The sequence below is a fragment of the Carassius carassius genome, chromosome 2 (genome assembly GCF_963082965.1).
Source record: "Carassius carassius chromosome 2, fCarCar2.1, whole genome shotgun sequence".
Classification (NCBI taxonomy): domain Eukaryota; kingdom Metazoa; phylum Chordata; class Actinopteri; order Cypriniformes; family Cyprinidae; genus Carassius; species Carassius carassius.
Genome location: NC_081756.1, coordinates 50,162,793 through 50,184,129, shown reverse-complemented (window position 1 = coordinate 50,184,129; position 21,337 = coordinate 50,162,793).

Genomic DNA, 21,337 nt, shown 5'->3' with positions numbered 1-21,337 from the left:
AGACAAAGAGCTCAAGCTATAATTATCCTGTGAAGAGCCGATCTGCTTCTGTCCTGTGCTTCACTGTACACATGAAGAACATCTGACCGGCTGAGCTCTTCAGATATTAACATTTATATATTCATTTATTCATTCATTCATTCATTCATAGGTGATACATTCATATTCCAAGCATATTCCAGGTTCAGTGTGAGTTCAGATGTGTCAATGGTAACTCTGAAGCACAAATAAATGATTGAAACTCAATTAAAAAGTACATGAAATGAAAAGTAATATCAAATAAATTAGAAATAATTACACATATGCATATATGGAAATGATTAAGATAATTCAGAGACATTACTAATAGTTCAAATGTAAACATTTAAATGCCAAATAAAATGCAAAAATGCTGTAGAAATTGTTTTTTTTTTATCTTGTTTCTCAGTATAAATCTTGAAACATTATTAAATTAATATACTGCAGAAGCAAAATTAGCATCAAAATTATACTTTACAAGACATTTAATTTAAAATAAAATAAAATAAAAATAAAAGGAATTTATGATTAAAATTTGAGCTTATTTTTCCGACCACATTAGCAGATATTAACATTAAAAAAAGACTTCTACAATATCTAAAATAATTTTAATTCTTAATTAAATGTATCTTGATTTTAGAATGTTTAGATATTAGAATATTATGCAAATGAAAGCAAGATTTTTTAAATATGTCTTTGCAGTGTATTTGTTTGCTCAGTAGAAGCTGTGATGCTTTGAAGCACATTGTGTTGAAGTAGAAACATCTGTGATTGTGATTTAATTGAGTTTATCATCCGAGCACATGGAGACCTTCAGTCGGATTAAATGAAGACATCAAACTGACTTCTGCGATTGGAAATGTCACGACCTCCGGTGTTTTGCACATCAAACCCTGCTATTGACTTCTGGACAAATTGACATTTGTGCGTCTCGCTTGTGTTTGTAGCCAACTCAGACTCAGGGTCACATGACGAGACATCCGACCGCTGATTGGTCGAGCCGTGCGAGACTCCAAAGGTCATTCATTCAATCTCAGAGAGTCAAACGCGCCGTCATTAGTCAAACACACTCAGCAAAACCGCTGAGCTCACACGATCAATGCAGAGACAGAATGTCGAAACGTTTGTGATCGGCTCTGATAAATAAATATAAATGAATCTGAGCGAGACACTCACAGATCGGTCTGAAAGAGACACAGGACTGATGTTAGCATGGATCTGAGCTAAAGTGAGGAAGAAGACAGCGGCGCTCACACTAATTACACTATCTATTAAAAAAATAAACATAAAACATAAATAATGTTTTTTATATAATTACTATAACCAAAATTAAAAAGAAAGCAGAAAATTTAGTTCAAAATATCAACAAAAACAGTAAAACTGTCTCAATAAAATAACACTGGTTCAATGTTTTCTGGTGACATTTAGTGATTCTAGTTCATATTTGTTCATAAAGTCTTAATATTTTTCATTCAGATTTATCAAAGTGGGGTCACTGCGTAACAAACCTGATTTAGCGCGAGTGAATCAATGCTACAGCGCTTTAGCTCTGCTATCTCTGGCGGTTATATTAGCTGCAGAAACTTCATCTCACACCTATTAGTTCCAGGCCAGAAGGCAGAGAGAGATGGGGCTGTTCCTGCGGGAATCACATATTATTTTTCTTTAATGTAAATATATTTGAGACACACACAGCGGAGAGCAAGAGAAAGATGGAAAAAGAGCAGAAATGCTGAGGGTCAGTTCTTGTCTGTCAGCGTCTGATAGAATCAAACTTAAAACAGCAGCTGAACACAAAATCTATTTGAGAAATAAGCACACTTGTAACGTACTTACAATCTTTAAAGTATATATATTTAAAACTCTATTTGCAGATAATATAATATGAATTAAAAAATAGCCACTTAAAGGTCCCGTTTTACGCGCTTTTTTGAAGCTTTGATTGTGTTTACAGTGTGCAATATAACGTGTTCATGTTTCGCCGGTAAAAACGCAGTATTTTTCACACAATTCACCTATCTGTATACCGCTGTTTTCCCTGTCATAAAAACGGGCTGATGACTTCCTTGTTCTATAAAGTCCCTCCCTCAGAAATACGTAATGAGTTCTGATTGGGCCAGCGGTTCCTGTGTTGTGATTCGACAGCAGCTGAGCTCACGCTGCCCTCCTGGAAATGCGATTGGACTAGTTTTGAGAAGCAAGTGTGCAGGAGCATGTGCTGGAGATGTACTTATAATCACATGAGCGTTTTTACAGACGAGATGCGCATGCAAATCGCATTCATTTTTTTGCACAGCCCTAACATCTAGTTAACAAAGCTAAACAGCGTTGCCCTTTGTGTAATAAGTTACAGAAACTGTTAAACGCACCAACTTAAATAATAAAATACACTTACCGGTTGTGGTCCATAAACAATGCCTTCTCCAGACAAAGAGGGAACTGCTCCATCTTTCAGGAATAATCTTTGTGTGAATCCGGCATTAAACTGATTGAGATTGAGGAAGCTGTCCTCAGCAAAATGTGCTGCACATAGTTTTACATGAGGATTATAATTTCCGGGAACCGAGTTAAACATAAATTGTAACCATTAATCTCCAAGTACAGCGTCCCTGGGAAGCCCAAACAAAGGTGATTGGACTCTGAGATGAAAATAACAGCGTTTCGACGACATGGCGACAAACACAAACGCAGCTCTTCTTCTTCTCCGTCGGAGCGCAACAAGACCATGCCCCCTTTTTGTGTATTCATGTGGGCGGAGGTTAGTCAAAAAACTGTTTTAGTGACGTCATTACTGCAGGAACTAGAGGGGTGTAGTCCAAACTGGTCGTTCGATGTAGGCGAATTCTGTTAAATAAAATATCTCGCTTGGCATTGAACTTTGAGCTTTAGAATTTTACAGATATTATTTATACTCTAACAACAACATTACACACTAACTAAAGTTTAAAACATGGGATCACGAAGAACGGGACCTTTAAGTGACTTAACTTTCTAAACACACTTAATTACACCTTTAAAGTGACCTTTGTAATAATGCCCAATTAAAAGATGAACTTGGTGTTTTATAGAAGAACACGTATTTTGATGTGTTACTAACATACTAAAGTACATGTAAAGAACATGATTAGCATTTCAACTGTTGTGTTATTCAATATAACATTTAAAGTTTATAGATTTTAAATGCACTAAATTGCAACTTCATGATTAGCAATATATTTCAATATTTCAACATGACATGTTTGATTAGAAATGTCATTATTTTAGAAAGTTTATTTTAGTTTATCATAAATGCTTGACAGTACATTCTGTAGTACTTTAACCATATTTCAAAGATGACAGAAGTAATTTTGAAATTACATATAAACTTAAGTCCTACTTAAGTGGGTCAAAAACACTGTAATTGTAATTATCATGCAATTAAGTGTCTGAAACATTACATTTGGTTCACAATTAAGTATGTTCTTTTAAAGCAAATTATCAGACAGATACTATTCTTGAAGTATGTTAAAGTGAACTTTGGATTGCATGGGTAAAAAGGTAAAAACAATATTTCTGCATAATCTGGCTCTACCATATTCACATGCACAACTATACAGACATCCTGGAATACGGTTCAAAACATCTGTTTAACATAAGGTTACATGCATGCCAGTTGTTCACACAGATCAGGGTTTGCTTAAACAGTTCATCACTTTCCCTGATGAAATTATAGCGTTTAAAGCATTTATGTGACCTGTTATTGTCATTAAGCCCAATCTGTGTTCAGTACTAGTCCATGTGTTGGTTAATGATCACAACCTGAACAGATGCATTAGTAAACTGACAGCAGAACTGAAAACATTTCATTTTAAGCTGCACGCTTCAGGTTCCTGTAAGGAAATGCATCTGTGGAGGAAACACGTCTCGGCTGTCAGTCATTCGGCTCCCGCTGCTGTCATCGTGTCACTTTACCAGCTGAAGAAACCCACATTCACCTGACGCTGCTTCATATACATTAGTAAGCAGATCTTCTGTGGATCCATTAGTTTTACTGCTTTCTATTATATTCTTAGCATTTCTATTGATCACAGACTGAAACTGTAACACTGAATATTGTGTCTCAAACCCTGACGATGTGAGGCGATGGGAAGCTGCTGACGGCGCTTTAATTCAGCTCAGTCATTCACTGCTCCATTAGACTTCAGCTTTAACCAGACGTTACTCACTGCATGATTGTAACTCACACTAAGAAAGCACATACACTGTAAAAGGACAAAGTTGTAAATAAAACAAACATGCTGCACAAGAAATAATAGCTCAGACTTTCTACTTCTACATTTCACGCTCTTGAATCTGCAGTGTCAGACTGAAGATTAGGTCGTCTCGGACAGACGTCTCCACAGACGTCCGGACAACATCTGGCTCTGCTGGAGCACAAGTAAGCAGGAGACTAGCAAACGTTTCCAGTCGGTTTCCACCACCTCGTTTGTCAAGAGAGGCATTCGTCAACAGGCATATTGATTTAGCCATGTGCTGCAGATTGGCTGGAGATTCACTGCCACAAATCAGGACGACTGCGACGATCTGTCGAACGAAGAGCCGTTTCCTTGCTCAGAGCCAGAGGTCAAACATCATTTCAGAAGTGGGAAGTAACAACCCATACATAAAAAAATATATAAAAATAGTTTCAGTTACCAACATATATTTTAAAGTATTTTCAGGCGCAAGGAAATAAATTTCCAGTGTTACATTAATGGAATATCCTACTTGAGATCAAAACATGATCTCTAGATTTATAATGATTTAATTAATTAAACTTTGTTATGAAATACATATTTGCCGTATGGGACAGTATATGCCAAATATGAATAACTAGAGCTTTTAAAATTTAGTTTTGTAAAAAAATATATATATGTAATACACAGAATATATATATCAACCTGAACTCTCAATCTCTGGGGAACTGTTGTCTTTTAAATTATTCTAATTACATTATGAATATTTCAATAATTTTCTGGTGTGTAATGTGAACAGATCCCAGTGACCTTCAGACACATGGACACACGCCTGTGTGTGTGTGTGTGTGTCTGTGTGTGTGATTTTATTTTAGCGCTGTCTGAATTCAAAGCACACTTTATCTGGCTGACTTTGAGAGTTTTAACACATAACCTTCAATAAGCCCCACACTCAGAGCTTTACAGATGAATATTTCACCAGTTTATTCTGTTATGACTTTAGCGGAGTGTAATATTACTGCATTTTATATGTTAAGAGATAAGACGCTTTAGTGTAGTAACAGTTAGAAACAAATGAACAGAAATCAAACTGAGGTGGTTTGTCTAACTCTAAGCCAAACACGTCCTCAACATCATGACATTAGTGACAGAAAACCGCACAGACTTGTGTAGTTCACATTAGTGCAGGTTAGACAGAACAGCACATTTCTGGATGATAAAGTAAGACGCAGTGAAAGTTGTTTGTGATAATAGTGTCTGCCCACTTTATACAAACCACACCAAGCAGTGTTGTGCATCATTTAGAGATTAATCTGTTAAATTACTAAATTTCAAACACAGTTGAAATTATTATTATTATTATTATTCTTTTTAATAAAAAAGAAGCAGAAATAATGCTTTTCTGCCTGTTACATTTTAAGAGGCCAGATTCACAGAAATCATCTTAAGAACGTTCTTAAGATAAACTCCAGGAGGTTTGTAAGACTGTCCCTTGTGCAATAATTAATTCATTAATTAATCAGTATGTGTTCCTGTGGCTCAGTGGTAAAGCACTGTTAGCAGCACAAAGGGTTGTGGGTTCTCTATTGTTCGTACACACCTAGGGCCCTATTTTAATGATCTAAGCACACGGTGTAAAGAGCATGGCACAGGTGCACTCAGGGCATGTCTGGATCCACATTTGCTAGATTAACGACAGGAAAATGGTCCACATGCCCGGGCAGATGGTCTAAACAGATTGTCCCTATTCTATCAATGAGTAATGTGTGTTTATTTAGGAATAACATGCAATAAATCAATCAGAGTCTCACCTCTCATCACCTTTAAAAGCCGGTTGCACACGCGCCATGGCGGGTTCACTATTTACATAGCGGAATTTATTTAAAAAAAAGTTGGATTGCTGCTGCACGTCCTGTGTCTTATAGGCGCATATAACTAACGTGCTCTTTATATAACAAAGACAAAATATTGCTCCAGACTTTAGAACAGATTTTGAGTTGGTCTATGGCGCAGTCTATTTTCAGTTTCACAAAAATGTACATACACTTCAAGGTCAAGTTCTTTTTTTTTTATTCAGCAATGAAGTTATTATTCCATTATATTTATTATTCCAGCACACAGACTGGAGTGAGTTTGCTGCCCAGGCCACCACAAGGCAAGTTTGTGCCAAGGCATACAATCTATCACAGATTACAAACCACCTAACTCTGTGCCCCCCTCCAGCTCTGTCTCCCTCCCAGATGAGCTCAATCACTTTTATGCTCGTTTTGATCAAAATAATAAGGAGATCTCACTAAAAGCTGAGCATCAACCCAGTGAACTGCCTCTCACACTCTCCACATCAGATGTTTACTCCACTCTGCGTAAAGTGAATGGACGGAAAGCAGCTAGCCCTGAGCGAATACCTGGTTGTGTGCTTAAAGCCTGTGCGGAGCAGCTGGATGAGGTCTTCACGGACATTTTCAATCTGTTTCTGGCCCAAACAACGGTCCCCACTTGCTTCAAAACCTCCACCATCGTGCCTGTACCGAAGCACTCCACTGCCTCGGTCCCTAACGACTTCTGTCCTGTTGCACTCACCCCCAACATTGCCAAGTGCTTTGTGAAACTGGTTGCATCCCACTTAAAATCCTGTCTCCCTGCTACATTAGACCCATTCCAATTTGCCTATCGCAACAATAGGTCAACAGAGGATGCCATCTCAATGGCACTTCACTCTGCCCTCACCCACCTGGACAGTCAAAACACACATGTGAGATTGCTGTTCATAGATTTCAGTTCTGCATTTAATACGGTAATCCCCTCCAAGCTGATCTCCAAGCTCAGCCATCTTGGAATCAGCACACCCATCTGCAACTGGATTCTAGATTTTCTGACTAACAGACCTCAGGCTGTTAAGTTAGATAACCTCTCCTCCTCCATCATCACCCTGAACACTGGAGTGCCCCAAGGCTGCGTACTTAGCCCTCTTCTGTACTCCCTATTCACCCATGACTGTGTTCCTGTTTATGGCTCCAACACCATAATCAAATTTGCAGATGACACCACGGTGGTAGGTCTGATCAAGGATGACGATGAGTCAGCCTACAGGGATGAGTGTGGTGTGCCACCAACAACCTGGAACTAAACACCCAGAAGACAAAGGAGATCATTGTGGACTTCAGGCGGACTAGGAGTCATGCACACACACCCATCTACATCAACGGAGCTGTAGTGGAGCGTGTGTCGAGTTTCAAGTTCCCTGGCATCCACATCTCTGATGACCTCACCTGGTCCCTAAACACCTCCACCCTGGTCAAAAAGGCACAGCAGCGCCTTTACTTCTTACGGAGCCTTAAAAAAAGTTCACCTCAGTCCCAGGATCCTTGCTGAATTCTACCGCTGTACCATTGAGAGCATACTCACAAACTGCATCTCAGTATGGTACAGCAGTTGCTCAGCATCTGACCGCAAAAGCACTCCAGCGGGTGGTGAAAACTGCTCAACAGATCACCGGCACCCAGTTAACTTCCATCGAGAACATTTATCAGAAGCGCTGTCTGGGCAGGGAAAGAAACATCATCAAGGATGCCTCTTATCCTAACCATGGAGTTTTCACCCTCCTTCCATCCGGCAGGCCTTACAGGAGTCTATGCTCTCGCACTAGTAGGCTCAAGAAGAGCTTCTTTCCTGAGGCTGTGACACTTCTGAACGCCACCCCACCAATCTAACCTGCACCTGCTCTTTTACTGCACTGGTCACAGTACTTTACATACATTATTTGCACTATTCATATTTTGCACAGACTGCACATGATTAAAGCTATTACACTATAAACTGTCTAAAGTTGTTACTGTACAAGCACAGTAAACTATTTCTACAAAAAATATCATTGCACTACTGTTTTTTGCATATAATACATTGTTCAACAATACTTTTGCACACTCATCCAACTGTATTTATTACCACTGTTCTCACGTTCCTGCTTTTCATAATGTATATATAATCCTTCATTGCTCTGTTCATAATGTACATACAATCCCTACATTGCATTCATATTTATATTCTGTATATACTCTGATCAATATTGTACATAGCAACTCCACTGTTAATTCTGTATATCATAGCTTCACTTACTCTGCACTTTTATGTATATAAAACACTATATTCTTGCACTTCTGGTTAGATGCTAACTGCATTTCATTAGCTCTGTATTTGTACTCTGCATAATGACAATAAAGTTGAATCTAATCTAATCTAATCTAATATATATATATATATATATATATTTGCTTTTGACGTTTCCGGAGATGTGAGCTCCAGGGCATGAACACGCCGAGAGCAGCCTCACCTTGGCCAGATCTTCTGGAAATAAAAGCTGGCTCTGATATCTCTATAGAGGATAAACATGAGATATAATTGTTTTAGGTCATTCTAATGGGCAGTCTTTGGTCTCATGAATCTATTATTTGTTCCAGAGCAAACAGTTTTAGCTGAGGGCAAAATCTCGTCACGTTATATTTTATGTGAGGCAAGGCAAGGCAAGGCAAGTTTATTTATATAGCACATTTCGTACACAATGGTAATTCAAAGTGCTTTACATAAAATAAAGTAAAATAGTCAAAGAAAAATAATACAAAAATAAAAACAAGCAATTTTAAAACTTTGGAAATTATGTAAAAATTTACTTATTTAAAATGAATTTAAAACAGTTAAAAAGAAAAAAATATTTTACATAAAATACAGTGCAATCAGTTCGGACATTGCACAGTGCTCATTCAATAAAAGCACAGCTAAACAGATGAGTTTTAAGTCTAGATTTAAATGTGACTAGTGTTTTAGCACATCTGATCTCTTCTGGAAGCTGATTCCAACTGCGGGCGGCATAGTAACTAAAGGAGGACTCCCCTTGTTTTGTGTGAACCCTTGGTATTTCTAACTGACTCGATCCTAATGATCTGAGTGCTCTGTTAGGTCTATTTTCAGTGAACATATCTGAAATATATTTGCAGATATGTAACTTAAATGTGGTTTATTAGAGTGCTGCCTTTGTACTTTTCACAGAATTTTCAAGCAACTTTTATGATGGCTGTTGTTGTAGCTGTTTATTATTAAATATACTATTTTATATTCATAGTAGTATTTAGTATTGGAAAACAGTGTGTGTTTGTGATGGTGTTTTTAGTGACATTATTCCACCAGTAGATTGTGACAATAGACTGTTTTATGAGTCTGCGGTATATTTTATATTGAAAGTTAAAGTTAAATCGAAGTGACTTGTGGCCAAGTATGGTGACCCATAGTCAGAATTTGTGCTCTGAATTTAACCCATCTCCCTCCATCTACAACTCTTGCTAGACCTGAGACTGCCGGACCTCAAACCCACAACTTTCGGGTTACAAGTCCATCTCTCTAACCATTAGGCAATGACTGCCCACAAAAAAATAGACTGAAACTGAAGTTATTTTTACTTTTAATAACAGCTTGTATGTTCCAGTTAACAAATGCAGTGAGTAGCGCTGTCATTGGAAATCAGATGAAAGATAGTACGCCAAAGATATCGCTTTCCTCAATGGACATTCAAACTAATGATTCATTGTGAATATGAGACTGAGCTGAAGAATGAATGCTGTGTCACATGCAGGTAATCACACTCTCAGCCCATCTCTCTCTCATATACTCTACATATAATACAGAGAGCTTTTAATACCGTCGAATCGAATTAATCAAATTAGTAATGAAGGCTTGAACTCAGCTATTAAACTGTTAAACTGAGATCTGAGTCTGTGGCGGAAGGAAGTAGTTCTGCGCAAAAGGGTTCTTAAAGACACTCTGTTGTCCTTATGTATTTACACACTTGTGTCATCTGACTGTTGTATAAATGTAATATTATATGCAATTATATACAAAGTAAGAATTTAAAAAAAAAAAGGCCTGCTGGTGTAGTTGACTGTGGCTGGTAAAGATGGGCCGATGTGGTCCAAGTTTCCTTTTATTCAGTGAGAGCGAGTAAAGATTAGTGCAGGTCAAACTGATAAAACAACCTTTATTATGTTCAACAATATAGTGTCTGTATTCTAACACACACACATGCACACACACACACACACACACACACACACACAGACACGCACGCACACACACACACACACACAAACACACAGGCACACACGCACGCACGCACTCAAACACACACACACACACACACACGCGCACACACGCACACACACACACACACACACAGATCGGTGATCCAGTCTGAGGTGTTTTATTGATCCGGGGAAACGATGATGGATTTGGTCTGAGATCAGGTCTGATTTGGTTACAGCAGCGTGTACAGACACTTCTTGTGACCTTAAGAAAGAAATGCACTGATGTTGTCTTACTGTCTCTCGAATCACTGTCTAACTGTCCCAAATAAATGCATAAATAAATAGATAAGTATGAATAAAAATAAAGCTCATTTTATATGGTCACACATTTAGGGTTTTGGGCAAAAATGTTTTCCATTTGAATTATGTAGATTTTTCTGACCCCTGTTGGCAGATTTTTATTTTTATTTTTCATTATTATAATCATAAACTAACGTTTTTGATCATTTATTTCAAAAAACAACTTAGTATCTTATTTAATTTTGCTTCTCTTGTAAATGTATCTTGGTTTTAAAATGTTTAAATAGGTGCAAGGACAAATTATTATTATTATTTATTAGCCTACATATTTATGATTATTTTAATTTAAATATTTAATAACAATAATATATAAATATAAATAATATATAAATAAATATAAATAATATATATTACAGCTTTTCTATGATTGATGTTTCTGCTACAAAAATGGCTTGTTTTATGTAAATAATGATGTGTTTGTGTATTCAGATGCTCAGAATCTCTCATCTCAATTACACACATTACATTCAGAAATCATCTTCACTGCAGCACGGGAATTTCACTAAAGACTCTTCAGATCCCAGAAGGTTTTCTCTTGAGTGCTCAACACACACACACACACACACACACACACACACACACACACACACACAGCTGTAGCTGCCAAATGATGCGTGGTGAATTGCGCTCATGTTAAGCATGTGTAATCATGTCCTTAGACAGTTAGACTTACACATCAGCACTGAATGAAAGGAGGATCTCATTAATCATGTGTGACTCTGATTTCACCCCAAAATCTAAGAAACTCTCCATCTCATTTTTAGCATAAGAATTGCACAGCTATTTCTCATTTTTTAATGTGCAATACTTCTGGTGCCTTTTGCTTCCAGCTATTTTAGCTTTACAAAAACAGTATGTTATGTTGTTTGATATTGCAAACTGGTATTTGTTACCATTATATTCATTGTAATTATAAACACACACTTTTGGGATGGGATTTAATCTGGAGATTAAATGAAATTCACATTTATTTTTATCATCTTGTTCACTGAATGTATTTTTTGACCTTTATACAATGTCCTTCTTTCTAACACGCTACGTTAGTGTACACACACACACTCACACACACGTGGCCTTGTGTGATGTCGTTCATGTGAAGGTGTGTGTGTGCACATGAAGGTTATCTGTAAAGAAGTGGCTGTCCTTCTTAGTTAGCCATGTTGTTTGTCTGAATGTCATGGCACTGGAGCGGCGTAATGAAAGTTCGATATCGGCATGTGGTGCATTTCTATCACAGACTCTACTGTCATGTACATTAAACTCCATATGAAGAAAAATGAGGCCAGATCGACAGAGTGGAAACCAGCCCTTGTCCTTTAAACACTATTGTTTGGATATGAAATGAAGGATCATTCCATTAGAGGCTGAACTGGATCATGGGAAGTTACAGTTTCATGATGGGTAAATCCACCATCCTTTTGTTTTTATACTGGTGAACTACAACTAGTGCATAAAATAACAAGAGTAATGAAGCTCACAATTACATTTTTCTGTGCTGAAATTGAAGACTTTTACCAATCCACTGATACAATATCATGTTATTATTACTGTCAATCAATTCAAATTTTAATTGAATTATTGAAGTATGATATGCTGACAAACTGCCCAGATGAATCACAATTAATCGCACATATTAGTATTTACTGGGAAAATCCCTCAAATTAAGATAATTCATATGCACATGTGAGCTTTCATCATCACTGCCTTCATATCTGCTACTGGCATGTCATACATGTACAGACATGTAAGCGGATTAGACACATTTCTCTCAATCTGATCTACGGTGACTGTAGGTTAGTGTTGATAGTTGGTTAGTGTTTAAATATAAGGACAAGATTTTACTGCTTAAAGATCATGGCTAATGGTGGTTTAAGGGATAAAGTTTGGGGCTGATTGTTTCTTAGTGGTTTACTGTAAAAACAGATCATAAATTACTGGTTAAAATCATAACTGAATGTGTTTTAAGGGTTAAAGTTTGGGGATGATGGTTATTTAGTGGTTAACTATGAGAATGGATGATAGTTTCTTGGTTAAATATTAGGGCTGATGGTGGTTTAAGGGTTAGATTTTGGGGATGATGGTTGTTTAGTGGTTAACTATGAGAACGAGGCCTTTGAATTGCGTTGAAATTGAATAGTGTTTGCTGTGGATTTGCCAACGTCATGTAAATATCAATCTGAGTAATTCCTCAGATCTTTCAGACTTATAACCCAAATTGTAGGTGGGAGCAGTGAATGACCAGTGCCCCTCTCCAAACTCTTCAAGTTTGTGTGACTTTCTTCTTTCAGAATAATCCAGTCTGAGTTATGTAAAAAATTGTCCTTGCTCTTCCAAGTCTTTTAATGGGGGTAAGCAGGTGTTTGTTCTCAACTGTTCAGAAGACGTGAAATAAAGCTAGTGCATTCGTAATAAAACGCCCCTCACACTGCTCCGGGGGGTGAATAGTGGGGTGAAGGGGGGGGGGGGGGGGGGGGGGGTTAGGGGTGAAGTCCCCCTGTAGTGAATCCATGCGTCTTTGAGAGATAAATATCCAGATTTCAAATGTAATAAATACTTTTTTCTAACTACTGACTGTGTGGAACCAGAAGACGTGGAGACCGATATCTGGTTTGTGACGAGTGCGGAGAGAGAACAAAACAAAATGCTGGTACAAATAAAAAGCACAAAACGAGGATTTGTAAAGAAAAACATCAGATGATTTCGAAATAAGCCAAGAGGAGACTGGTTTTCCTTTGCTAATGTAAGGAAACTTTGTTTCCGCCTGCACATCTACCATATCCCACAGTCAGCAGATGTTAGAAAAAAAGTTTTCATTACATTTGAAATCTGGATATTTTTCTCTCAAAGACACAGGGATTCGCTAAAGGGGGAATTTATTCACCCCCGGAGCCGTGCGAACTGAACTGTTGACAACAAACACCTGCTTACCCTCATTGAAAGGCTTGGAAGAGCAAGGGTAATTATTTTACATAACTCAGACTGGATTATTCTGAAAGAAGAAAGTCACGCACACCTAGGATGCTTCAAGGGTGAGTAGAAGATGGACAAATTTAAATCTTTGGGTTAACTAAACCTTTAATACCAGACCCTTGAGCAAGGCAACGAACACTGCTCCAGGTGTGTGTTCACAGTTTGTGTGTGTGTGTTTGAAATTAGATGGGTTAAATGCAGAGCACAAATTCTGAGTATGGGACATCATACTTGACCACGCGTTACGTCACTATCACTTTAACTTTAACTTTCATATTATACTGAAATAAGAAATATAGACTGATCAAAGCACAAAATCAGTACAACATGACAACATATAAATTAGTGTGTGTGTGTGTGTAAAACTGAATAAGTATCAGTTCAAGTGGATGTCTCACTTCATCAGTTGAGGACAAAATCAACTTTTCACTTTATAAATGTGTTAATGTAGTTCTGTCAGCAATTATCTGTTGTTGAGAGTGTGTGCAAGAGCATGTTACATGTGTGTGTGTGTGTGTGTGTGTGTTGGTGTAGTTTCAATACTTTTCAACCTGAGTGAGTATCAAAGTCTCTCTCTCTCTCTCTCTCTCTCTCACACACACACACACACACACACACACACACACACACTTTTTCTGTCTGGTGATCTGTAGAGAAGGCAGCTCTAGTCATTATCTCCTTTGAGCCAATGGTCTTACCGCAGGCTTTAACACACACCCTGCGTGCACACACACTCGAGCTGGGGGCTTTATCGGCTTTTAAACATCTGAAAAATGTCAAGCTTCTGAAGGAAACACTCAAAAATAGCAAATTAAACTCAAAGTTTGGGTTCATCTGACTGCAGTCTCAGCGCTGCAGCTTGAATTTGTATTTGTTTGCATTCTGTAGCATTGAATTGATCATGATGTTGCTGATATATTGCTATTTCACCTTAAACAGAGCACAACATTTCCTGGGACATTAACTGAATGTGTTTGAGTAATTTCTTTAAAGGGTTAAATTTCCCAGGGTTGATTAAGTGGTTACATATAAGGACAGACCTTGCTTTACTGGTAAGTTCAGAAATTATGGTTGTTTGTTAGTTAAATATTAACGGTAGTGGTGGTTTAGGGATAACTTCAAATATGATGGTGATTTCGGTGTTAATGATCAAGCATGATGGTGGTTTAGAGTTATACATCAAACGCAATGGTGATTACGGTGTCAAAGATCAAGGATTATGAACTGATGTTTTGAGTTTAAAAATCAAATAAGATGGTGATTTAGTGGTTAAAGATCCATAATGATGGTGGTATAGAGTTAAACATCTAAGATGGTGGTGATTTCAGTGTTAAAGATCAAGGATGATGGTTATTTGGAGTTTAATAATCAAAGATGATGGTGATTTAGGGATTAAAGATTTAGGAGGATGGTGGTTTAGATTTATACATCTATTCTATACTATTCTTCTATGATGTAAAATCACAGGTTGGTGGTAGTTATGATTATTTTCTTCAAAACATAAGTATTTAACCTTCCCACAAGCTCAATCACAATTTGTAAAAGTCACATTACTTTTCTGAGTAACGTCTGATTTGAAAGAACAAATGTCAAGGTACAAGATGAGGAAAGACCAGTGATTTAATAAAAGGGTCTTTTGATGCAAAACTACAAATGTGAATGTTTTCAAAATGCAATTTAAAGACTTCAACCATCTCTGTACATAAGCAACACAAACCTGAGAGTGCTTGACGTCTCACAGATCCGAGAATATGACAGGATTAGAGATTCATTGAGGACTTACAGTCTCTCTCTCTTCTAATCTCAGCCCTCCTTTCTTTCTCCTCCTTCCTCTTTCTCTCGCTCCGTCTTGCCCCCATTGTGAGGATGAGATGAGATGGATAGACTGAATGGAATCCTATATGGATTTAGCAGTTGAATGACAGCAGCCAGAGATTGAGGGAAGATCTCTGTTCTGTCTTGAGAGCTGCAGTCAGACGTCATGAGGACAAACACAATCACACGTCCAAAGAATATCGGCTACAGTCAGTAATACAGAAACGTGCTTTGTAGGTGAACACACACGGGTCAGTGACATTAGCAGCCATTATCTGGGGATGGATCTAAAGCCTTTCAAAAATACATTTAAAATTATACTTTGATGAACACCTTCCCAAAGCCTGAATTAAACTAGTGTAATGGTTAATGGTCAGGGCTGATGGTAGTTTAGTGGTTTTAAGACTATTAGGTTGAGACCCCAATGCCACATTTTCATTATCAGGATAAAGCCTGGTCATTTATACAGCTTATTCTGGCCAAGTAATGCAACATCTCTCCTGTAAGACAGTCTGACCGAGAGCAAACGTCTGAACATATCAGATCTGACACACTCCGTGTCCACTAGCAGGTGGCATGAATATAAATAATGTAATAAAGGCAAAAATATTTCTAGCATTCTCGAACAGCATTCACTAATGACTATTATAAAGCCTCTCATAATGAGTCTCATTTGCATTTAGGCATAACTCCTGCTTCAGAACACATGTAAATAACTTCACATGAACGATGTCTTCGGCAAGCTGTGCGTCCGTTTCCGTGGCAGCCGCGATCCGTGTGAATATCGGCGTCTGCACCTGTTCTGTGAATCACACACTTTTTTTTTTTCAGCCGTCTAAAACACTGACATCAAAGCTGCACAATTTGAATTCTCTCTGCAGGCCTGAAAAACCTGTCCTGTGTCAAATCACACATTACCAGCACAAAATAAAGTTCTACAAGAGACACAAAGTGACAGATCATTCCGAAAAACAAAACACCAGTGATCCCTGACTGAGCACTAATTGAATACATAAAATGATCAATATGAATCACAATAAATCAAATACATTTCTGAAGAAACACAGTGCTCTAAACACAATAAACGTAAAGGTTCTTTATTTTTCACTGATGGTGCCAAGAAGACCCTTTAACATCAATGGAATCTTTCTAAATGGTCCAAATCTTGTCTAATGGTTAGAGATCTGGACTCGTAACCCAAAGGTTGCGAGTTGAGTCTCGGGTCGGCAGGAATTGGAGGGGGGGGGGGGGGGGGTTTACATGTACAGTGCTTTCTCCTCCTTCAATACCACGACTGAGGTGGTGCTTCCCACCGCTTCCCACCACTCCGGGTGTGTGTGTTGACTGCTGTGTGTGTGTTGACTGCTCTATGTGTGCTCTTTGGTTGGGATAAATCCAGAGCACAATTACTGAGTATGGTTCACCATACTTGGCTGTATGTCATGTCACTTTCACTTAAATGTTCTTTACATGCACATAAATGGTCCTTAATGAAACTTGTGCATTAAACTATATAGATACAAAAGTGCTGTGCATTTTGACATTATTGTTAAACAGCATTGTGTATTTGGGGCTATAATAAGTGTGCCTGGGTCAATATTGGGTTAAGACCCAAAAGAGCACTGTTTATTAAGTGTGTAGAAACTGAATGCATTTCTGAATACCCGACACTAACACGGACAAGACACAAGCTTTTGTGAAGGATAGGTTGCAATAAATAACACTTTAAATTTGTTTCACATGAATCTTGCTGTTATGAAATTTTTCTGATACCTTTATCAAGTTTTGATGTCCTTTCTGGAGCTTGAAAGATGCATTGCAGTGACAAGCAGTGAGCTTGTCACTTCATAGAAAAAAGGGCGCAAATTTTGATTTAAAATTTAGCAACTGATTCAGTTTAAATCCCAAACGAGTCAATCAAACTGTTTTTGTAAACTAGTTCAACCAAACGATGCAACTCAACAGAGCGATTATTTCATTAACCAGACAAGACACTGTGTGAACCCTTAAAGGTCCCGTTCTTCGTGATGCCATGTTTTAAACTTTAGTTAGTGTGTAATGTTGTTGTTAGAGTATAAATAATATCTGTAAAATTCTAAAGCTCAAAGTTCAATGCCAAGCGAGATATTTATTTAACAGAATTCACCTACAAAAAACGAGCCATTTGGACTCGTCAAAAAGGGGCGTGGTCTTGTTGTGCTCCGACGGAGAAGAAGAAGAGCTGCGTTTGTGTTTGTCGCCATGCCGTCGAAACACTGTTATTTTCATCTCGGAGTCCAATCATCTTTGTTTGGGCTTCCAAGGGACGCTGTACATGGAGATTTATGGTTACAATTTATGTTTAACTCAGTTCCCGAAAATTATAATCCACATGTAAAACTATGTGCAGCACATTTTGCTGAGGACAGCTTCCTCAATCTCAATCAGTTTAATGCAGGATTCACACAAAGATTATTCCTGAAAGATGGAGCAGTTCCCTTTTTGTCTGGAGAAGGCATTGTTTATGGACCACAACCGGTAAGTGTATTTTATTATTTAAGTTGGTGCGTTTAACAGTTTCTGTAACTTATTACACAAAGGGCAACGCTGTTTAGCTTTGTTAACTAGATGTTAGGGCTGTGCAAAAAAACAAATGCGATTTTCATGCGCATCTCGTCTGTAAAAACGCTCCTGTGATTATAAGTACATCTCCAGCACATGCTCCTGCACACTTGCTTCTCAAAACTAGTCCAATTGTGTTTCCAGGAGGGCAGCGTGAGCTCAGCTGGTGTCGAATTACAACACAGGAACCGCTGGCCCAATCAGAACTCATTACGTATTTCTGAGGGAGGGACTTTATAGAACAAGGAAGTCATCAGCCCGTTTTTATGACAGGGAAAACAGCGCTATACAGATAGGTGAATTGTGTGAAAAATACTGCGTTTTTTTACACGCGAAACATGAACACATTTTATATTGCACACTGTAAACACAAGCGTGCCGCACAAGTCCTGAAAAGTGAAGCCAAAACGTCTCGATCGCCCCCTGGTGAGTGGTCCTAGTATAGGTCATAAACCCCGCCTCCCCATGTTATTCAATGGGACGCGAGACCAACTAAACAATTAAATTACCCTTCAAATATCTTTTTTCCGAAGCTGTTTTTTTGTCATTTACTGTAGTTTGTATCACGCTAATGTAAATTCAAGTGTTCGTTTTTAAAATAAGTTGTTTTTTAGATAGTTATTTAATGCTCTAAAAACGGTGGTGTGACGTCGTGATTGACAGCTGTGATTGACAGCTCTCTGGAGGAGGCCCTGAAGCGTCAACAGGCTTTTTTCATGATCTTCGGAGGACTGAGGAGATGGTATTTACCTTATTTTAATGAGATTGGAGTGGAACGGAGCAGACAGAGTTCACAGGAGCAGGACTCCACTTCCAAAACAGTGCAGATTACGGTATGTGCATTCTGCGAGGGAGAGTGAGGGCGGGGCACAGGGGCGGGGCCGTTGATTTCGCGGCTTTAAGGCTTAACTTCCTGCTTGCTACTGCGCATAGCTACTGCGCAGAACTGGTCCCTAGATCGCTATCTGCGCAGGCGCAAGTCCAAGATGTCAGCACCATATCGGGACACTGGCGGCTTCAGTTTTGACCAATGGAAGAGAGCGAAGGCGAGTCGTCCATCTTTTTTTACAGTCTATGTGTAAACACAATCAAAGCTTCAAAAAGTGCGAAAAACGGGACCTTTAATATTCAGCAGTAGCACATGAACTTCATTATGCAAACACACACACACACACTTTTGTTTCAGGCCTCAGAGTTGAATCAATGAATATAAGTGTAAATAGAGACCAGTTAATCAGCGTGTTAATTGTTTATATTGCGTGTGTCTTTTAAACAGAATCTCTCTCCTCAAACACACGGACTGGATTCCAGCACTTCTATTTATCCAGTAGCTCAGAAGTCATGAAACTGGGTTACATTGACTATTCCCTTTGAGATCCTTTTCCCTTTAATGTTCAAATTTTAATCTGTTTACATTTAGTTGTGTCGCTTGCAAACTAAATAATGCATTTCATCTTCATACAACAACCAAAGGACGAAAACAACAACATACAAACAAAGCCAAATACAAATGCTACTGAATTTAAATCCCACAGTTTTTTTGTTTTGTTTTTCTGGAGGCCTCCAACATCCAAACGCCAATCATGAAGATGAAATGAATTCATTAACCGTGTTTGGACAACAGAGCAGCCTTCTGTTCACTCGATCACCGATAAACTCATTTAGTATAGATTCATAGATTAATAATTAACACAGAGACTCGATAACTAAAACATTATCCTGCTGCCGTAATCATTCTTTTGCTCATAACTGCAAAGCAGAATAAATCTCTGGTCCCATCAATAAAATCCAGATACGGACACATGAAAACATGAATTAGAGTGTGCTTTCATGGGCCACATTTAGTGATCAAAACATCAAGCTAGTGTCTTGCAGAACTCATTCAAGAGGAACAACAATGTGTATTTTCTGAATGAGTTTTTAGCTGTTTGTGTGTCTTTGTGTGTGTGTTTTTGTATGTGATGTTTCATAAAACTGCAATTCAACGATGGAAAAAAATCTTTTTTTTTGAGAAAATAGCATTATTAGAACATTTTAAGAAACTTTTAAATAACATTTTAATCAATGCAAGAAAACAACATCCTATTTTAACTTTCTTAGAATAATAAAAATACACATTCAAAAAGAGTTATTTTGTGGGTATGAATATGTTAGCAGAATGTTGTAAGAAATGGTTTTGTAGTGTCTTCATTTACTCCACAACCAGGGTTGATAGCCCATCAGCCACATCAAAATATGATGTAAAATAAAATCGCACCAACAAGATCTAAAAGCTGCTGAATTTGTTGTCGGGTGAATATTTAGACATTCACATTTAATGTAACGGGAAAGTTTCACACAAAACTTGGCTAGATAGAAATAATTCATGTTTTTTTTTTTTTTTTTTTACAAATTAAATAGCATATAGTGGTTTATCAAAGAAAAGAGAAAACATCCTCCTTACATTATTTACCTTGTGTGGAAATTCTTCAAGACAAAGTGTAGAGATTCGTTCATTCTTTCTTTGTTGATTATGTGTCAGTGTCAGTGCTTGGTTGAAATCCACGGGGATCTCTTCATTCAAACACAAAGCACTCAAATGTGCAATACTGTAAATTTTTGTAGAGTTGATCTTGTTCTGACTGTTATTTATAATATCATAAGGTTTGCAACTGTCAAACGTGTCACTCACATATTTCTGCATCGTGGACTCTATAGCTATGTTTCCATCCACCTATTTCGATGTGCATATTGGATTATCGAATAAAAAAACCCTGGATGGAAACACCAAGATGTGCATACATTTAAAAAATGCACATAAAAAACATATGTGCAGTACTAGCTATGTTTCTATCCACCTATTTTTTTGTGCATTTTGGATTATTGCATAAAAAAACGCTGGATAGATATGGCAAGATGCGCATACTGTCAGGATATAGACGAGAGGCAGAGGTAAGTGAATCCAAACACAGTGTTTTTGTTTCAGAATCACAAGTGCAAGGTGAGTATTCAGTTACTTCTGGTGCTTCTGTGGTCAGGAGACAAAAGGGTATGGTCTGTTCCTGTTGGATGTTTGACCCTAAACTGAAGCTATGTTGAGTGTTTTATGGTGCGCTGTGATGAGGCTGCTAATTGTGAGCAGGTGCGGGTGATTAGTACTCTGGGGAGAGTGATCGTTGTGAGGTGGATGGGACTGGGCTTGACTGGTCCCTGACATTAGCCCCCCCTCCACCTTGGCCCCCGAAGTCGTGGGGGTCTGCCGCGGGGTCGTGGGGGTGAATTCTCCGGATGGTGAACATGAAACTCGGC